This window comes from Salmo salar, chromosome ssa04, assembly GCF_905237065.1.
Source record: "Salmo salar chromosome ssa04, Ssal_v3.1, whole genome shotgun sequence".
NCBI lineage: Eukaryota > Metazoa > Chordata > Actinopteri > Salmoniformes > Salmonidae > Salmo > Salmo salar.
The window spans coordinates 58,521,828-58,542,934 of record NC_059445.1 but is presented as its reverse complement, the minus strand read 5'-3'; the positions used below and the strand labels follow the sequence as shown (position 1 = coordinate 58,542,934).

Below are 21,107 nucleotides of genomic sequence, written 5' to 3'. Positions count from 1 at the left end.
GGTGTTGCATATCAAGAAGCTAATTGAACAGCATGATCATTACACAGGTGCACCTTGTGCTGGAGACAACAAAAGACCACTCTAAAATGTGCAGTTTTGTCACACAACACAATTTAGCTGCTTTAAGCTTAGCTGACAAGTAGCTCTTTTCTAAAAAAATATTACATTTCTCCCTTGTGCTCACCAGAGATTTGGTACATTGAAAACAAGTCTAGCTGTTAGGTCGCTAACTTATGTTGTGTTTTTTGTCAGCGCAACCTGTGATTTAAACTGGTTTATGGAATGAGTTTGGCTGTGGATGTGTTCCATGTGATGCTAGGATGATGAAGTTTGCATTGATCTTTTACAATAAAAGGTGAAATTTATGAAATAAGTTGTCAAGACCTTTATTTCCCATCAGTACAAAACATTGTTTAGATGGTTTTCAGATAACAATACTGTTTAGATGGATTTGTTGAATCATACGGTTCCAATTACATATTTGAGATGGTACGCTGCAAGGACCACTCAACAATGATCACAAATATGTGATTGTACGCATCAAAGGGTTAAAGTAGGATTTTTTTGGTGTGCCATTCATAGGGTGAATAGGCAAGACAAAATATTTAAGTGCCTTTGAACAGGGTATGGTAGTAGGTGCCAGGCACACCAGTATGTGTCAAGAATTGCAACCCTGCTGTATTTTTCATGGGTTGGGGGGGACATTTAAAAAAGGTTTTAGCTCTATTACTGCATTTCTATGCTTCCCGAACTCAAACCCTAGTTACATCGCTGGAGTTTTATGCAAAATGCACACATATAATTAATTCATCCCATCCATACTTCTTTGGATACAAACATTTTGATGTTGATCTTGATCTTGGCACCCGTGTAGCGCAGCAGTCTAAGGCACTGCATCTCAGCACAAGAGGCGTCACTACAGTCCCTGGTTTGAATCCAGGCTGAATCACATCCGGCCGTGATTGGGAGTTCCATAGGGCAGCGCACAATTGGCCCAATGTCGTCTGGGTTTGGCCGGGGTAGGCCCTCATTGTAAATTATAATTTGTTCTTCACTGACCTGCCTAGTTAAATAAAGGTGAAAAAAAAGAAGATCAACAGAACTTTGACGATATAGGCATAAATCGGCTAACTGCAGTACAGGTATAAATACCCCAATGACAGTCACTGAATAGTGAAACAGTGTTCACAAAACCCCTGTCTGTTTCTGTGTGTTACTGAATCATGTCAGACTAAAGGATATATTAAACGACAATGAAGTGAGCTTTGGAGACAAGAGAGGAGTTCACAGAGCTGCTTTGATTCCAACAAGTTTGACTTTGACCTTTTGCTTCCCCTGGTCAATAAATAAGCGTGGTGAATCACTGTGAAGATGAGTGCCTTGTCTGATAAGAGACAGGAGCTCTCTATCTCTTTCTATCCCTCCATGTGATCATGAGGAGAAACCAAGCCTCTTTGTTTTCCAACATCTTTGATCCTGAGGAGTTCTGAGGAGCATTCCCAAATGGAGATCAAGACCTGAGCAATCCTTCTGGATCTGAATGCTTTAAAACGCCTTCTCGCTTCTACCCAACACTTTCTACTTTCTCTATTAGAATTCTGTCAAGATAGTGAGAAGTTTAAAGTAAGTGAGACCTGAACGTGGCGTGAATATGTATCTCTTTCCTGTAGAACCATAGGAGATGATATTGCTGCTAAATGTAAGTATCGTAGACACTTTGAAGAAGATAATAGCCTATATGACAACAAGTGATATATATTTTGCCACTCTGCAGTATTTCCACCTTTGCTCCGTAGGGGAAAGTGTCTTCATCATCAGATTCAACCACTGACTCACATTAAAGATGCTGATTCACTCTTTCCTGGTTTTACTGTAATATTATGGACTCGTTACCACCGTAGCTTTTCCATTTCATAAACTATCTGAATAGTTGAAAATATAGTCACTTCTTCATCCTTCATCTCTCCCTCTGTTACAAAAACTCACATCCTCGGAGATGGAGCATCTGAGCTTTGCTGTAGCGACGGCACTGGGTAGGAACTCTGGGTAGGAAACTCAAATTCCACAGATTTTGTGAGCCTTGCATACCTCTCCAAAAAGAGCTCAACGTGAGAGTAACACAGCTAACAAAAAACGTCCACAGAATGAAAAGGGAGAGTTTTTCCATCAGGTTCCCATTTAATTTGCATGATATACCGTAAATTCCAGACTATAAGCCGCAACTTTTTTCCCAGGCTTTGAACCTCGCGGCTTAAACAATGACGCGGCTAATATATGGATTTTACCCGCTTTCAAAAATAATTCTCCAAAAAAACACATTCTGTGACATGCTCAGTTTTTTGGCGGCATGAAGCTTTCATTAGACCAATGAAATTGCCGAACGGGTTAAGGTCAAACAACTTTTTTGTTTACTGTTTAGATTAAATCGAGCGCTCTCAAACTTCCAATCATTCTGATTACGGTAGTCATTTTGTCACCCTCATCATGGCAAAGACACAGAGAAATGCATATGATGCAGCTTTCAAGTTGAAGGCGATTGATCTGGCTGTTGGAAAAGGAAATAGAGCTGCTGCACGGGAGCTTGGTCTTAATGAGTCGATGATAAGACGTTGGAAACAGCAGCGTGAGGAATTGATTCAGTGCAAAAAGACAACTAAAGTTTACTGCTATTTTTACATTTTTTTTTACAAGCCGTGTTTCGTTAAAGCCTATTTATTTTTGTTACAAGCCGTGTTTCGTTAAAGCCTGTGTAAAGTTCATTTGTTTCAATGTACCGGTAGGCACCCGCAGCTTATAGACATGTGCGGCTTATTTATGTTCAAAATAATATATATTTTTTTAAATTCAGTGTGTGCGGCTTATATTCAGGTGCGCTTAATAGTCCGGAAATTACGGTACTCCAAACGTTATTCCAATGCTTTAATGGGTAAGCAAAATGTTCAACAAATGTCCCCCTGGGAGGGATTCTTTTGGGACAAAACAGATGAAAGGTCTTAACACCCTGGATATCCCTTGGACAATTTGAAGTGAGAGAGCCATAATCCCTTACCTACTGTAGTGTCACGCCAACTACTTCTTCATGACTATTTTTGGGGATAGGAATGCTACAGCCAGCACCCTCTGTCTCTCTGTCTCTCTCCTTCCCTTTTCTTCTCTCTCTTCCCCCCTCTCTCTTTCTCTCTCTCTCTCTCTCCCTCACTCATTCCCCCTCTCTCAGCCCCCCCAACCCCTCTATCGCTCTCTTCTGAGTGAGTGGAGTGGTGCGGTGTGGAGTGGTGCGGTGCGGAGTGGTGCGGAGTGGTACGGTGCGGAGTGGTACGGTGCGGAGTGGTATGTGCGGAGTGGTGGGGAGTGGTGCGGTGCGGAGTGGTACGGTGCGGAGTGGTATGGAGCGGAGTGGTATGGTGCGGTGCGGAGTGGTATGGTGCGGAGTGGTATGGTGCGGAGTGGTGCGGTGCGGAGTGGTGCGGCGCGGAGTGGTGCGGCGCGGAGTGGTACGGTGCGGAGTGGTGCGGTGCGGTGCGGAGTGGTATGTGCGGAGTGGTGCGGTGCGGAGTGGTGCGGTGCGGAGTGGTGCGGTGCGGAGTGGTACGGTGCGGAGTGGTGCGGTGCGGAGTGGTATGGTGCGGAGTAGTATGGTGCGGAGTGGTGCGGTGCGGAGTGGTGCGGAGTGGTATGGTGCGGAGTGGTGCGGTGCAGCCGGGGAGGACAGGCAGGACGCATGTCATGAATAATGCAGAGAGGCATTCGTTGTCAGAGGGGCCCCATAACACTCAGGTGTGTCTTCTCCGCTCTCCTCTTTTTCCTCTACTCCACTCTCCTCTCCCCGCTTCAAACTGCTCCGGGTCTGTCGGAAGTCAACAAACCTCCACTTGCATGCCAAAGTTTATGCAGCATCAAGGAGTAAATTGATTTCCACTCGAAACACCCAGGCACGACTGTCACTGCTCTGGGAGCTTAATATTAATTGTGGACCCGAGAATGTGGGATGTTGCTTGTGTGGCTTGTGTGTAGCTTGTATGTTTAGTATGTGTGTGCGTGCATGTGTGCATGCCTGCCTGCCTTTCTGCCTGTGTGGGTGTGTTTGTGACAGTGGACCTGGCTAAGATATAGATTTCATCTCTTGATGTGACTTTGAGGGACAACGGTGAGCAAGCGGGAGCCGAGCATGCAGCCAAAACAACGGTGCTCCTTGTCGACAGCTTTTAAGGGTCTTTTCCGTCAAGCCGCTAGATCTTATCTGCCATGCTGTCAAGAGGAGACAACGCAGGAGCAGCAACACTAATTTGCATAAGAATCCGGAGGTTGTCCGCCCCCTTTAGCTAAAGTATGCACATGCATCAGTACAGGTGACCCACCCACTGAACAGAGCCAAGCTGTGTGTGCAGCGCTTTGAGATCACTATGATTCATAATGTCAATATTGAGGGACCTCAGGGCTATTATCTAATGAGATCATAAACATGTAACTTATTCCCCCATCACTAGAAGCAAGAACAAATAGTGGGATGATTAAAAACATTACTTTTGTGACTAACAGAGGAAATGATTGTATTGTACTGGGAGATACAGTACTTCTCTGTTATAGGAATCCATGCATGACAACATATTACTATCACTAATTAGAGATTCAATTATTAATGAACATTCCTTCCCTGTTAAATCAAAACAAACGTTTGATTCAATGCAATTATTCAACTCCTGAAAGATGATTCTACTCTCAGATAAAGCAAGATGTGAATCAAAATTTGAGAAAAAGTACTTTTGTCTTTTGTCAAACTATGAGGGAGTCTGAAAATACAGACTGAGTGGGCAGGGAGCTAGTAGGCTGAGTAGATGGGGAGCTCACCTTGACTGACGCCTATGTCAAGCAACATGGACACAGTGAGCAGTATTGCAGTGAGATTATATCGAACAAATGTGCTGATTCACAAAGCAACTCAAACAACATTGAAATTGCATGTGACATCCAATCCTGTCATACATCACATTTATCCAACTGTTTGGTTATTGTAACAGGCAAAGTGCTGGCTGTATAACTTAGCTAGCTAGCCCAAATTGAATTGTCAGCACTGTTTATCAAGCTAGCTAGCTAGTTCATCTCGGAAAATTTCAGTTGAAACTTAACAGAGTGAGGTCTGGTACAGACAATGTTAATACAAGGCCTTCAGAAAGTATTCACACCCCTTGACTTTTTCCACATTTTGTTGTGTTACAGACTTAATTTTAAATAGATTAACTTGAGGTTTTGTGTCACTGGCATACACACAATACCCCATAATGTCAAAGTGGAATTCTATTTTTCGAAAATGTTAAAATGTAAACTCAGCAAAAAAAAGAAACGTCCTCTCACTGTCAACTGCGCTTATTTTCAGCAAACTTAACATGTGTAAATATTCTTATGAACATAACAAGATTCAACAACTGAGACATAAACTGAACAAGTTCCACAGACATATGACTAACAGAAATTGAATAATGTGTCCCTGAATGAAGAGGGGGGGGTCAAAATTAAAAGTAACAATTAGTATCTGGTGTGGCCACCAGCTGCATTAAGTACTGCAGTGCATCTCCTCCTCATGGACTGCACAGCATTTGCCAGTTCTTGCTGTGAGATGTTACCCCACTCTTCCACCAAGGCACCTGCAAGTTCCCGGACATTTCTGGGGGGAATGGCCCCTAGCCCTCACCCTCTGTTCCAACAGGTCCCAGATGTGCTCAATGGGATTGAGATCTGGGCTCTTCACTGGCCATGGCAGAACACTGACTTTCCTGTCTTGCAGGAAATCATGCAAAGAACGAGCAGTATGGCTGGTGGCATTGAATATCCCTTTGAGCATGGTGAAGTTATTAATTACACTTTGAATTGGGTATCAATATACCAAGTCACTAAAACGATACAGGCGTCCTTCCTAACGCAGCTGTTGGAGAGGAAGGAAACCACTCAGGGATTTTACCATGAGGCCAATGGTGACTTTAAAACACTTATAGAGTTTAATGGCTGTGATATTAGAAAACTGAGTACAGATTAGCAGTGAAAAGAAGGAAGCCTGTACCGAATAAAAATATTCCAAAACTTGCATCCTGTTTGCAACAAGGCACTAAAGTAAAACTGAAAAATATGTGGCTGAGAAATGAACTTTATGTCCTGAATACTGAGTACCACTCTTCATATTTTCAAGCATAGTTGTGGCTGCATCGTGTTATCGGTATGCTTGTCATCGGAAAAACTAGGGAGCATTTTAGGATAAAAAGAAACATAACAGAGCGAAGCACAAGCAATATCCTAGAGGAAAACCTGATTCAGTCTGCTTTCCAACAGACACTGGGAGAAAAATGTACCTTTCAGCAGCACAATCACCTAAAACACAAGGCCAAATATTCAGTGCATTCGGAAAGTATTCAGACCCTTCACTTTTTCCACATTGTGTTAAATTACAGCCTTATTCTAAAATGTATTCAATCGTTTTTTTCCTTCATCAATACACATGCAACACCCCATAATGACAATGTCATATTTTTTGTTGTTGTAAATGTACAGTTCCAGTCAAAAGTTTGACACACCTTTCTTTATTTGTACTATTTTCTATATTATAGAATAATAGTGAAGACATCACAACTATGAAATAACACATATGGAATCATGTAGTAACCAAAAAAGTGTTAAACAAATCAAAATATATTTGAGATTCTTCAAAGTAGACACTCTTTGTCTTGATGACAGCTTTGCACACTCTTGGCATTCTCTCAACCAGCTTCATGAGTTAGTCACCTGGAATGCATTTCAATTAACCGGTGTGCCTTGTCCAAAGTTCATTTGTGGAATTTCTTTCCTTCTTAATGTGTTTGAGCCAATCAGTTGTGTTGTGACAAGGTACAGAAAATACCCCTATTTGGTAAAAGATCAATTCCATATTATGTCAAGAATAGCTCAAATAAGCAAAGAGAAACAACCATCCATCATTACTTTAAGACATTAAGCTCAGTCAATCCGGGAAAATTTCAAGAACTTTGAAAGTTTCTTCAAGTACAGGTTCCAAAAATCATCAAGCACTATGATGAAACTGGCTCTCATGAGGACCGCCACAGGAAAGGAAGATCCAGAGTTACCTCTGCTGCAGAGGATAAGTTCATTAGAGTTACCAGATCAGAAATTGCAACCAAAATAAATGCTTCACAGAGTTCAAGTAACAGAAACATCTCAACATCAACTGTTCAGAGGAGACTGTGTGAATCAGGCCTTCATGGTCGAATTGCTGCAAATAAACCCCTACTAAAGCACACCAATAAGAATAAGAGACTTGCTTGGGCCAAGAAATACAAGCAATTGACAAATCTGTCCTGCATCTGAGTCCAAATTTGAGATTTTTGGTTCCAACAACTGTGTCTTTTTGAGACACAGAGTAGGTGAACGGATGATCTGTCTGACCACTCTACCATAAAGGCCTGATGGGTGGAGTGCTGCAGAGATGGTTGTCCTTCTGGAAGGTTCTCACATCTCCACATACAAACTCTGGAGATCTGTCAGAGTGACCATTGGGCTCTTGGTCACCTCCCTGACCAAGGCCCTTCTCTCCCAATTGCTCTGTTTGGTATTTCTGTTTTTTATTTTCAATACATTTGCAAAATTTCGCTTTGTCATTATGGGGCATTGTGTGTAGATTGATGAGGATTTTTTTTATTTAATGCATTTTAGAATAAGGCTGTAACGTAAGAATATGTGCAAAAAGTCAAGGAGTCTGAATATTTTCCGAATGCGCTGGAGTTGATATCCAAGATCACATTGAATGTTCCTGAGCGGCCTAGTTACAGTTTTGACTTAAATCGGCTTGAAAATCTATCGCAATACTTGATAATGTTTGTCTAGCAACTATCAATAACCAACTTCACAGAGCTTGAAGAATTAAAAAAAGTATAAATATTGTACAATCCAGGTGTGCAAAGCTCTTAGAGACTTACTGCAAAAGACTGATTCTAACATGTAATGACTCAGGGGTGTGAATAGATATTTCTGTATTTCATTTTCAGTCAATTTAATTTGTCATTATGGTGTATTGTCTGTAAAAAAAATGTTTTTAATCCTTTTAGAATTCAGGCTGTAACACAACAAAATGTGGAATAAGTCAAGGGGTATGAATACTTTCATGACGATCAATGATGCCAAAAAGTTTGTATGAATCAGCTGTTTGGCATGTCTTTTGATATCTGTCCTGTTTATTTAACCTGGCAAATAAAGTGTGCCCACTATTGACCCTGATATAAGCGAGGGGGCTTCATTACTTTTCTCCAGCCTCCCATCTGCCACTCGTCACCATCAGCTGCTATAGATTTCCTATTAACTTCACATTCATCTGGGCCGCCCAACACAACCCTGGGCCGCCCAACACAACCCTGAGCCGCCTATAGGAGTGCTGAATCGAGGCGTGCCGTGACATTGATTGTTATGTGAATAGACAAACCGCTGTGCCAGAACATACTTACGGTTGCTGAGCTGTAATGGATGGCTCATGATACAAGACCAAAAAGTGCAATTAGCACCCCGTAATATCTAATCTCTCACCGCTAATTGTAAACAGTTACATTTTTTCCCCGAGCAGATATGAGAGAGGCTGAGAGAGGTTCTGGGAAGAGGCATTGACAGTCACGCTCAAGCCTTGACTGTGCGACAGTGCTCTCTCCGAGTTGAAGAGACACAGTTTGGACATTGATTGACTGGGATGTTGATGAAACGCAATGTCCTGGAATTGACCTGACCAAACCGCTAAAGCAGGGGGCAGTCGTCTTTCCACCACAACCTGCAAACTTTGTTCCCCTCCTAGACGACAGCAAAAACTAAAGTGCCCTCATTACTCTTTGTTTGCATTCATTCTGTTTTTTCCCAAGACACTTCAAATTAGGTCTTTGTTCTAGCCTCCTAGCCTCTCCCCCAGATCCATGCCACTAGATCAGGATTCCATAAAAACCTGCATGTAGAAATTTACGACACCCAGGCTTTATTGAATCTGACCAGGGAGATTGAATAGCCTTGTTTTCAAGGCACAACAACAAAGGGAAGTGCTGGCTTCAAGGTAATAGATTCTGCCACAGCAGAGTGGGGAAGGCTTTTTACTCCCCTACTGCAGAGACACTATATCCACTGGACAAAGGCAAGCGTCTTATTCACTCTCTGTCCTCCTCTTCAATATGACTGCTATGGTGCCTCCCCCGAGTCAAAACACTTCTTCTCTCTTTGTCATCCGCTGTCTAACACTTAACAAAATGCCATTTTATTGAGTTATTCTACAGTACATTCCGTTGTATGTTTCTATCGAGCTATGATATTTTGCACTGTCCTTGGACCCAGTGATGTAAAATATAGCCAATAGCGCAGCAGGTTGTCCCATCTATTTTATCAGGGAGATGTCAATGACAATGTATGCTCCCTCTGGACTATAACATGTTCCTGCAGCTCTAGAGATAACCTTTTAATTCATTGGAGGTGACCTGTATTACGCTACGTCTGACTGGCTAAAGGTGTGTAGAGGAGAGGGGCTGGGGTAGTACAGGGTTTACATTAAACTAGGTAGTGGTGGAGTGGGAAAGGGGAAGGGTCTCTCCCTCTGTCACACGTTACTTCTTAGCTGGTGCAGAGGTCGTTTTTTTTTACCCCTGGGGGATTGTAAACCAATTGCAAAACTTACTCTCTCCCCTGATCATGTCGAGTGAGAGATTCACAGGCCTTGGCATTACTTTAGTCAGGCCTATCACACTCCTTTATCCTGGCTTTAATGTTGATTTCACATGGGAGATGCCAAACATTTACCCTATTATACACTGTACACCATCCCCATCCAAACAGAGCATTTGTAAAGGTATTTTAATCTGTGTGACTGCATAGGTATTCATTGTTCCCCAGGGGTTATTGTGTTTCACCACAGGGTAGAAAGCACGTCATAGACGGTATAGTATTTTTCAAAATGTTTTTCATCATATACAGTAGAAGTGCTTTGTCTATTCTTTGTGGTATGAGTAAGAGTGAGTAAAGCCAATTTAATCCCAAAATATGTATTCGTGAGGAAGATTCTACAGCTTTTCATTTCAACTAGCCCATTGGGGTAGTATGTTGAATAGTGCTGCATTCCCCTAATGTTATCTCCAATCCCCTGCAGATAGAGAGTCAGCCCTATATAATAGGGCAAGTTGTCAGAGTTATCTCCTGTCTACCTTTTGATCTCTACCTACTGGTGCTTTTCTCTCCATGATAAAACCATGTCCTTCAGGCTATACCACGTCAGAAGTGGCATCCTGTCTATCCACTGGGAATGTACAGTATTGTCAAGGCTGTTTAAAGCTGAATTGGATAAGTAATATACAATATATTCATGTCTATTTTTCACATATTATTATTTCGAACACTCAAAACTGTGCAGTATGTCAGGTTTTTATGGAAAGACGGAGAAAGAAGTAGAGAAAGGGGTATATATTTGAAAACTTTTAGATTTGTCAACGATCTATACCTCCTGTTCTCTCGGGGCCCCTGTAGTAAGCTTAAAAAGAGAAAAAAGTCCAAGTAATAACACTCTGATCTGTGAATGCTAGTATTGATATTCACAACAGATCAATTGGGAGAAAGCGTCTATCTGAGAAAATGTTTGGCATCGAGACAAAGTGCAGCATTAGGGAGAAAAGGGCTTCATACTATAGCTAGAGGACTCCTGATATCTCCAGGAGTGATAAGTATAATTTGTGTCTTTATCTGTTGTCTAGTACTGTCTATTTGCTAGCTAGGACCATCTACTTTAAGTGTTGCCTGTCTTCCCAGTGGCCTACTTGGTGTGTGAACTGCTGACTGCTCATAACTTGCAGACGATTGATCCATCAACCAGGACCAAGGGGCAGGACAATTTGTGACTTGTTTTAGTAAGCAGTGGCTGTATTGGAGGGAGAGTAGTTTCTCCTCTCCTAGACTATCAGCAATTAATACAGGGAGGGGTGCTCTTCACCTCTGCTTGGCAATTAGCAATTAGTGTTAGTATTTCAGCCTTCCCTGGTTTCTCAGCGACAGTTAGAAGCTGTGGTCGTGTCAGGGGCAGTCTCGTCTGCAAAACCTAGACTGTTGCCAGTTGTTCGAGGAAGGAAAGAGAAGAAGGCTACACACCACTCTCTCACTTGAGTATCTTACCTAGTTATTTTCTATACCTGTTCGCTCCTCTCTCTGTAGGCTTTACAGATGCTCCCCATCCCTTGGCAACCCTTCCAATTTAGTGTACCCTGTGCACACAACACATGTAGAATTCTGGGTCTCTGGCAGTGTTTGGAACTGCCGATCTGCGGTCAAAAATGCAGAGTTCATCTCAGTCTATGTTTCACTTCAGTCCCTTGACTTTTTGCCCTTATGGAGACATGGAGAGTTCCTCAATGAGCTTGACACTTTGATAAGCTAATTTCTTGTACTTGGCGACTTCAACCTCCCAACGTCTGCCTTCGATTCATTTCTTTCAAACTCTCTCTTTCCCTTTCTCGCCTCTTTTGACCTCACCCTTTCCCAATCCCCTCCAACTCACAAGGCATGCACTTCACTTGACCTCATCTTTACTAGAAGCTGTTAACCTACTAATCTCCCTGCAACCCCCCTCCAGGTCTCTGATCATTACTTTGTTTCCTTTTCTGCCTCCCTTTCCTCCAACCCTAACCACTCAGCCCCTACCCAGATGGTCATGATCTGTCACAATCTTCTCTCTCTCCCACTACTCTTTCCTATTCTATTCTATCGTCTCTCTCTTCTGTAAAATCCTTCTCCCTCCTGTTTCCGTGATTCTGCCTCTTCGACCCTACTCTCCTCCCTTTCCGCATCCTATAACTTGCACTGTCCCCTTTCCTCATGGCCGGCTCGGCCCTCCCATCCTGTTCCGTGGCTGAGTGACTCTTTGCGAGCTTACAGAACAGGGCTGCGGGCAGCTGAGCAAAAATGGAGGAAAACTAAACCTCCGGAGGACATCATCCTTTCACTCCCTCCTCTCTACCTTCCCTTCCTCTGTATCCGCTGCTAAAGACACTTTATATCAGTCTAAATTTCAAGTGTCTGACTCTAACCCTAGGAAACTCTTTTACACCTTCTCCTCCCTCCTTAATCCTCCACTCCCCCCTCCTCCCTCTCAGCGAATGACTTTGTCAACCACTTTGAAAAGAAGGTTGACGACATCCACCCTTCATTCACTCAGCCTATTGAGTACACTAGTCCTACTCACCCAGAACTACATTACATCTTGACCTCTTTTTCCCCTCGCTCTTCAGATGAAATCCTGAGACTAGTGAGTTCTGGCCGCCTCGACAACCTGCCCGCTCGACCCCCCCCCTTCTCCAGACCATCTCTGGAGACGTTCTCCCATTCCTTACTTCTCTCATCAACTGATCCCTGATCAATTTCCTGAGTCGCTCCCCTCCTCAAGAAACCAACACTCGACTCATCTGATGTCAAAAACTATAGACCTGTATCCCTTCTTTCTTTTCTTTCCAAAACACTTGAGCATGCTGTCTCTGATCAACTCTCTTGTTATCTCTCTCAGAACGATCTTCTTGACCCTACCCAGTCAGGCTTCAAAGTCACTCAACCGAGACTGCTCTTCTCTGTGTCACAGAGGCTCTCTGCACTGCCAAAGCTGACTCTCTCCTCTGTTCTCATCCTCCTAGATCTATCCACTGCCTTCGACACCTTGGACCCTACAGGTGTCCTCCAGGCCCTCTTCTCTCTATACACCAAGTCACTCGGCTCCATCATATCCTCACATTCTCTCCTTTCATTGCTATGCAGATGACACGCAACTACTTTTCTCCTTTCCCCCCTTCTGACACCCAGGTGGCGACATGTGTCTCTGTGTGCCTGCCAGATATCTCAGCTTGGATGTCTACCCACCACCTCAAGCTCAACCTTGACAAGATGGAGCTGCTCTTCCTCCCGGGAAGGCCTTCCCTCTCAAAGACCTTTCCATCACCGTTGACAACTCCACAGTGTCACCCTCCCAGAGAGTAAAGAACCTTTATGTGACCCTGGACAACACCCTGTTGTTCTCTGCAAATATCAAAGCAGTGACTCGCTCCTGCAGGTTCATGCTCTTCAACATCCATAGAGTACGACCCTACCTCACACAGAAAGCGGTGCAGGTCCTAATCCAGGCACTCCCGCCTGGACTTCTGCAAATCACTATTGTCTGGGCTCCCCCACTTGTCATCAAACTCCTGCAACTTATCCAGAATGCTGCAGCCTGCCTGGTTTTCAACCTTCCCAAGTTCTCCCATGTCACTCCGCTCCTCCGTACACTCCACTGGCTTCCAGTCAAAGCTCACATCTACGACAAGACCATGGTGCTTGTCAGGGAACTGTCCCTCCCTGCTTTCAGGCTATGCTCAAACCCTATACCCAACCCGCCACCAAAGGTCTCTTGGCTCTCCCACCCCTAACAAAAACATTCCTGAACCAACACTTGCACTTGCCCCCACCCCTTTTCTAGCTCAGACTTTGCTGATAGCTACTTTATTGAGGAAAAGTGTACTTACTATGCCTGTGATACAGTATGTGGTTGTCCCACCTAGCTATGTTGACATTCAAGCACTAACTGTAAGTCGCTCTGGATGAGCGCATCTGCTAAATGACTAAAATGTAAATGTTAGCAAATCTTTCCCACACTAAAGTTTGTCATAGTTTGGGAAACTTTATTTCCTTGTAAAAATCTACAGTAGGCTATTATAATAATCACTATCATAAAATTGATCTGCTATCAATGAATAACCCTGAATGTAGAGTGCAGTACGTACTAGGGCTGCAAAATTAATTCAATTCACATCGAAATCGCAATATTGACATGTGCAATATCCATATTACGAGAATCATATCTCATGCCAAATTTTATACCGCCACTCAGCCGCTTGTAGCTTCTGTTTTTGTTTGTTTACTCCCTGAATACAAATGCTAATATGCAACTAGAAAGTGTTCCAATCACCCAGGGTTGGTCCTCCTAATGTTTAATATTCCACAGGGGTGCTTTGGTCTCCCAATGTAATACAGTGTACGTTATACATCACAGAGGCACAACAATTGCTGTACCTGCCACCTTCGCCCCTGTCCAGAGCCTAATTAATGACCCTGCCTATTAGTAATAGCCATTTCTAACACAGCTCCTATGGCTGCCAGAGTAGGTCAAACAGAGCCATTCTTATGGGTTGTCAATTCCCTTTCAAGAAATAAGCATTTAAATGAAGTGTTTTAAAAAGCTACACAATTATTTTCCTTTTTCTCACCCACTTCTCTCAGTTTTGCTAAATGTCACACTGAATGCAAAGAAAATGCATGAAAATGAAATGAAATGTATGCATTCACTACTGTAAGTCGCTCTGGATAAGAGCATCTGCTAAATGACTAAAATGTAAATGTAAATGAATGCTTTTCAATGTGTGTGTGGAAATTAGTTGTGATTGACTGGACATGCTTGATTGTAAATGTGTTCTCTGTTGGAACGTATGCCACGGAATTAACACACACTCACTCAATAATCTACAAATGATTGTCTTCAGACCTTAATTAATGAATTGAGACCTCAAATCGGTTTAATCAGGTGTATTAGTTAGATGTTGCTCTCCAGGACCACAGTTGGCCATCCCCAATATAATTTAAGGCACATACTGACTGTGTCCCATCCTCAATACTGAGGAAGTTTCACCTGACAATGGAGGGACTTACTAATATGTATCTTGTAGGCTGAGAATGTGCATTTTATTGTTCTTTGTTCTTTCTTTTAAATCAGTGTCTGAGCCACATAACAAATCACATCAAAATCAAATCAAATGTTATTTGTCACATACACATGGTTAGCAGATGTTAATGCGAGTGTAGTGAAATACTTGTGCTTCTAGTTCCGACCAATTTCACAACAACTACCTCATACACACAAGTGTAAAGGAATGAATAAGAATATCTACATAAAAATATATGAATGAGCGATGGCCGAACGGCATAGGCAAGATGCAGTAGATGGTATAGAGTACAGTATATACATATGAGAAGCGACATTAATGAGTCAATGAAGTGCTAGTCCAGACAGAGGAGCAAACCATCAGATACATTTGAAGTCGGAAGTTTACATACACCTTAGCCAAATACATTTAAACTCAGTTTTTCACAATTCCTGACATTTAATCCTAGTAAAAATGCCCTGTCTTAGGTCAGTTAGTGTCACGTTCGTTGTTAGAAATGGACCAAGGCGCAACGTGAGTAGCGTTCCACATCTTTTATTAATTAGTGAAACTAAGCAAAATACAAAAACAATAAAGAATAAACGAAACGTGACGACAATGCAACTACACATAAACAATATCCCATAACATACAGGTGGAAAAACATGCTACTTAAGTATGATCCCCAATTAGAGACAACGATAACCAGCTGCCTCTAATTGGGAATCATACAAATCACCAACAGAAAAACAAACCTAGAACCCCACATAGAAGTAATAAACTAGACTAACCCCCCAGTCACGCCCTGACCTACTCTACCATAAAAAATAAACGTTTTCTATGGTCAGGAGGTGACAGTATCCCCCCCAAAGGTGCGGACTCCGACCGCAAAACCTGAAACAAAAAGGGAGGGTTAGAGGGGGTGTCTAGTATCGGTGGCGGCTCTGGTGCAGGACGAAGAACCCTCTCATCCTGCGGATCCGCCAGCATTGGAGGAGGCTCTGGTACAGAACGAAGAACCCGCTCATCCTGGGGATCTGCCAGATTTGGTGGTGGCTCTGGTGCGGGCCAAAGAACCTGCTCATCCTGCGGGTCCAGCCATGGACCCAGGCTGAACACTGTGCCTGGACTGGGCACCAACGCAGAAGAAGACTCTGGCCTTGGAGCTGGACTGGACGCCGTGCTTAGACTGAGCATCAGTGCAGGGGAAGGCTCCGGCCATGGAACGGGACTGGACGCTGTGCCTGGACTGGGCACCAACGCAGAAGAAGACTCTGGCCTTGAAGCTGGAGGTCCCGAACCATTGACAGTCTCTGGAGGTTCCGGACCGTGGGCCGTCTCTGGAGGTTCTGGACCGTGGGCCGTCTCTGGAGGTTCCGGACCGTGGGCCGTCTCTGGAGGTTCCGGACCGTGGGCCGTCTCTGGAGGTTCCGGACCGTGGGCCGTCTCTGGAGGTTCCGGACCGTGTGCCGTCTCTGGAGGTTCCGGACCGTGGGCCGTCTCTGGAGGTTCCGGACCGTGGACCGTCTCAGGAGGTTCCGGACCGTGGACCGTCTCAGGAGGTTCCGGACTGTGGACCATCTCAGGAGATTCCGGACTGTGGACCGTCATTGGCGGTACCGGACTGTGAAACGTCGCCGGAAGCTCTGGACTGGGAACTGTTGCCGGAAGCTCTGAACTGGGAACTGTTGCCGGAAGCTCTGGACTGGGAACTGCCCCCGGAAGCTCTGGACTGGGAACTGCCGCCGGAAGCTCTGGACTGGGAACTGTCGCCGGAAGCTCTGGACTGGGAACTGTCGCCGGAAGCTCTGGACTGGGAATTGTCTCAGGAAGCTCTGGACTGCCGACCGTCGCTGGAGGCTCCGGGCCATGGCTCATCACTGGAGGCTTCGGCCATGGATCATCACTGGAGGCTTCGAGCGTAGAGCTGGCACAAAGCGTCCTGGACAGATGAGCACCTTCGCACGGCAAGTGCAGGGAGCTGGCACAGGACGCACTGGGCTGTGAAGGCGCACTGGGGACACAGTGCGTAGAGCCGGTGCAGGATATACTGGACCGTGGAGGCGCACTGGAGGTCTGGAGCGTAGAGCTGGCACAACGCGTCCTGGATAGATGACCACCTTCGCACGGCAAGTGCGGGGAGCTGGCACAGGATGCACTGGGCTGTGAAGGCGCACTGGGGACACAGTGCGTAGAGCCGGCGCAGGATATCCTGGACTGAGGAGGCGCACTGGAGACCAAGCGCGCTGAGCTGGTCACACGCTCCCTACGGTGAGTACGGGGAGTTGGCACAGGACATACTGGGCTGTGAATGCGTACTGGAGACCTGTTGTGAATAGTCGGCATCAATTGTACCGGAACTTTAACACACTTCTCAGGACGAGTACGAGGAGCTGACTCAGGTGGCCTCGGACGGCTAACACGCTCCTCAGGGCGAATGCCGTGCATACTACGCCAAACCAACAGCTCTCTCTCATCACTCTCCTCAACTTTTGCCGCCCATACCTCGCTAAATCTGTCCCAATATTCCTCCTCGGTCTCTGACACACTCCTCGGCTCCGCCGACCACTCCATGGGCCCCCCCAAAAAAACGTTTTCGGGCTGTCTCTCGGGCTTCCGTCGTGGTTGCAAACCCCGGAGTCATCGTTGATCCTCCTTCGCTGCCTCCGCCTGCTTCCATGGCAGGCTCTTGTCTCCTGCCATAATCTCTTCCCATGTCCAGGAAGTCCTCCACTCCCTTTTGTCCCATGCCCAGGATCCCTGCTCCTCCTGGTCACGCTGCTTGGTCCTGGTTTGATGGGATATTCTGTCACGTTCGTTGTTAGAAATGGACCAAGGTGCAGCGTGAGTCACGTTCCACATCTTTTATTAATTAGTGAAACTAAGCAAAATACAAAAACAATAAAGAATAAACGAAATGTGACGACAATGTAACTACACATAAACAATACCCCATAACCCACAGGTGGAAAAACATGCTACTTAAGTATGATCCCCAATTAGAGACAACGATAACCAGCTGCCTCTAATTGGGAATCATACAAATCACCAACATAGAAAAACAAACCTAGAACCCCACATAGAAATAATACACTAGACTAACCCCCCAGTCACGCCCTGACCTACTCTACCATAGAAAATAAAAGCTTTCTATGGTCAGGACATGATAGTTAGAATCACCACTTTATTTTAAGAATGTGAAAGTTCAGAATAATAGTAGAGCGAATGATTTATTTCAGCTTTTATTTCTTTCATCACATTCCCAGTTTGTCAGAAGTTTACATACACTCAATTAGTATTTTGTAGCATTGCCTATAAATTGTTTATCTTGGGTCAAATGTTTCAGGTAGCCTTCCACAAGCTTCCCACAATAAGTTGGGTGAATTTTGGCCCATTCCTCCTGACAAAGCTGGTGTAACTGAGTCAGGTTTGTAGGCCTCCTAGCTTGCACACACTTTTTCAGTTCTGCACACAAATGTTCTATAGAATTGAGGTCAGGGCTTTGTGATGGCCACTCCAATACCTTGACTTTGTTGTCCTTAAGCCATTTTGCCACAACTTTGGAAGTATGCTTGGGGTCATTGTCCATTTGGATGACCCATTTGCTACCAAGCTTGAACTCCTGACTGATGTCTTGAGATGTTGCTTCAATATATCCACATCATTTTCCTACCTCATGATGCCATCTATTTTGTGAAGTGCACCAGTCCCTCCTGCAGCAAAGCACCCCCACAACTTTACATTTAAGTCATTTAGCAGACGCTCTTATCCAGAGCGACTTACAAATTGGTGCATTCACCTTATGATATCCAGTGGAACAACCACTTTACAATAGTGCATCTAAATCTTTTTAGGGGGGGGTTAGAAGGATTACTTTATCCTATCCTAGGTATTCCTTAAAGAGGTGGGGTTTCAGGTGTCTCCGGAAGGTGGTGATTGACTCCGCTGTCCTGGCGTCGTGAGGGAGTTTGTTCCACCATTGGGGTGCCAGAGCAGCGAACAGTTTTGACTGGGCTGAGCGGGAACTGTACTTCCTCAGAGGTAGGGAGGCGAGCAGGCCAGAGGTAGATGAACGCAGTGCCCTTGTTTTGGTGTAGGGCCTGATCAGAGCCTGAAGGTACGGAGGTGCCGTTCCCCTCACAGCTCCGTAGGCAAGCACCATGGTCTTGTAGCGGATGCGAGCTTCAACTGGAAGCCAGTGGAGAGAGCGGAGGAGCGGGGTGACGTGGGAGAACTTGGGAAGGTTGAACACCAGACGGGCTGCGGCGTTCTGGATGAGTTGTAGGGGTTTAATGGCACAGGCAGGGAGCCCAGCCAACAGCGAGTTGCAGTAATCCAGACGGGAGATAACAAGTGCCTGGATTAGGACCTGCGCCGCTTCCTGTGTGAGGCAGGGTCGTACTCTGCGAATGTTGTAGAGCATGAACCTACAGGAACGGGTCACCGCCTTGATGTTAGTTGAGAACGACAGGGTGTTGTCCAGGATCACGCCAAGGTTCTTAGCACTCTGGGAGGAGGACACAATGGAGTTGTCAACCGTGATGGCGAGATCATGGAACGGGCAGTCCTTCCCCGGGAGGAAGAGCAGCTCTGTCTTGCCGAGGTTCAGCTTGAGGTGGTGATCCGTCATCCACACTGATATGTCTGCCAGACATGCAGAGATGCGATTCGCCACCTGGTTCTCAGAAGGGGGAAAGGAGAAGCTTAATTGTGTGTCATAGCAATGATAGGAGAGACCATGTGAGGATATGACAGAGCCAAGTGACTTGGTGTATAGCGAGAATAGGAGAGGGCCTAGAACAGAGCCCTGGGGGACACCAGTGGTGAGAGCACGTGGTGCGGAGACAGATTCTCGCCACGCCACCTGGTAGGAGCGACCTGTCAGGTAGGACGCAATCCAAGCATGGGCCGTGCCGGAGATGCCCAACTCGGAGAGGGTGGAGAGGAGGATCTGATGGTTCACAGTATCAAAGGCAGCCGATAGGTCTAGAAGGATGAGAGCAAAGGAGAGAGAGTTAGCTTTAGCAGTGCGGAGCGCCTCCGTGACACAGAGAAGAGCAGTCTCAGTTGAATGACTAGTCTTGAAACCTGACTGATTTGGATCAAGAAGGTCATTCTGAGAGAGATAGCAGGAGAGCTGGCCAAGGACGGCCTTTTCAAGAGTTTTGGAGAGAAAAGAAAGAAGGGATACTGGTCTGTAGTTGTTGACATCGGAGGGATCGAGTGTAGGTTTTTTCGGAAGGGGTGCAACTCTCGCTCTCTTGAAGACGGAAGGGACGTAGCCAGCGGTCAAGGATGAGTTGATGAGCGAGGTGAGGTAAGGTAGAAGGTCTCCGGAAATGGTCTGGAGAAGAGAGGAGGGGATAGGTTCAAGCGGGCAGGTTGTTGGGCGACCGGCCGTCACAACACGCGAGATTTCATCTGGAGAGAGAGGGGAGAAAGAGGTCAAAGCATGAAGCTGCCACCCCCGTGCCTCACGGTTGCTATGGTGTTCTTCGGCTTGCAAGCCTCCCCCTTTTTCATTCAAAGATAACGATGGTCATTATGGAAAAACTGTTCTATTTTTGTTTCATCAGACCAGAGGACATTTCTCCAAAAAGTATGATCTTTGTCCCCATGTGCAGTTGCAAACCGTAGTCTGGCTTTTTGATGGCGGTTTTGGAGCTGAAGCTTCTTCCTTGCTAAGCGGTCTTTCAGGTTATATGTACAGTGGGGAGAACAAGTATTTGATACACTGCCGATTTAGCAGGTTTTCCTACTTACAAAGCATGTAGAGGTCTGTAATTTTTATCATAGGTACACTTCAACTGTGAGAGCCGGAATCTAAAACAAAAATCCAGAAAATCACATTGTATGATTTTTAAGTAATTAATTTGCATTTTATTGCATGACATAAGTATTTGATACATCAGAAAAGCAGAACTTAATATTTGGTACAGAAACCTTTGTTTGCAATTACAGAGATCATACATTTCCTGTAGTTCTTGACCAGGTTTGCACACACTGCAGCAGGGATTTTGGCCCACTCCTCCATACAGACCTTCTCCAGATCCTTCAGGTTTCGGGCTGTCGATGGGCAATACGGACTTTCAGCTCCCTCCAAAGATTTTCTATTGGGTTCAGGTCTGGAGACTGGCTAGGCCACTCCAGGACCTTGAGATGCTTCTTACGGAGCCACACCTTAGTTGCCCTGGCTGTGTGTTTCGGGTCGTTGTCATGCTGGAAGACCCAACCACGACCCATCTTCAATGCTCTTACTGAGGGAAGGAGGTTGTTGGCCAAGATCTCGAGATACATGGCCCCATCCATCCTCCCCTCAATATGGTGCAGTCGTCCTGTCCCCTTTGCAGAAAAGCATCCCCAAAGAATGATGTTTCCACCTCCATGCTTCATGGTTGGGGT

General features: G+C 45.1%; 1 protein-coding gene across 2 annotated transcripts in view; it reads right to left on the bottom strand.

Moving 5' to 3' along the window:
- LOC106603489 (delta-sarcoglycan) overlaps positions 1–21,107 on the bottom strand; it is a 111,966-nt gene that overhangs the window by 46,461 nt on the left and 44,398 nt on the right. The window lies entirely within an intron of this gene.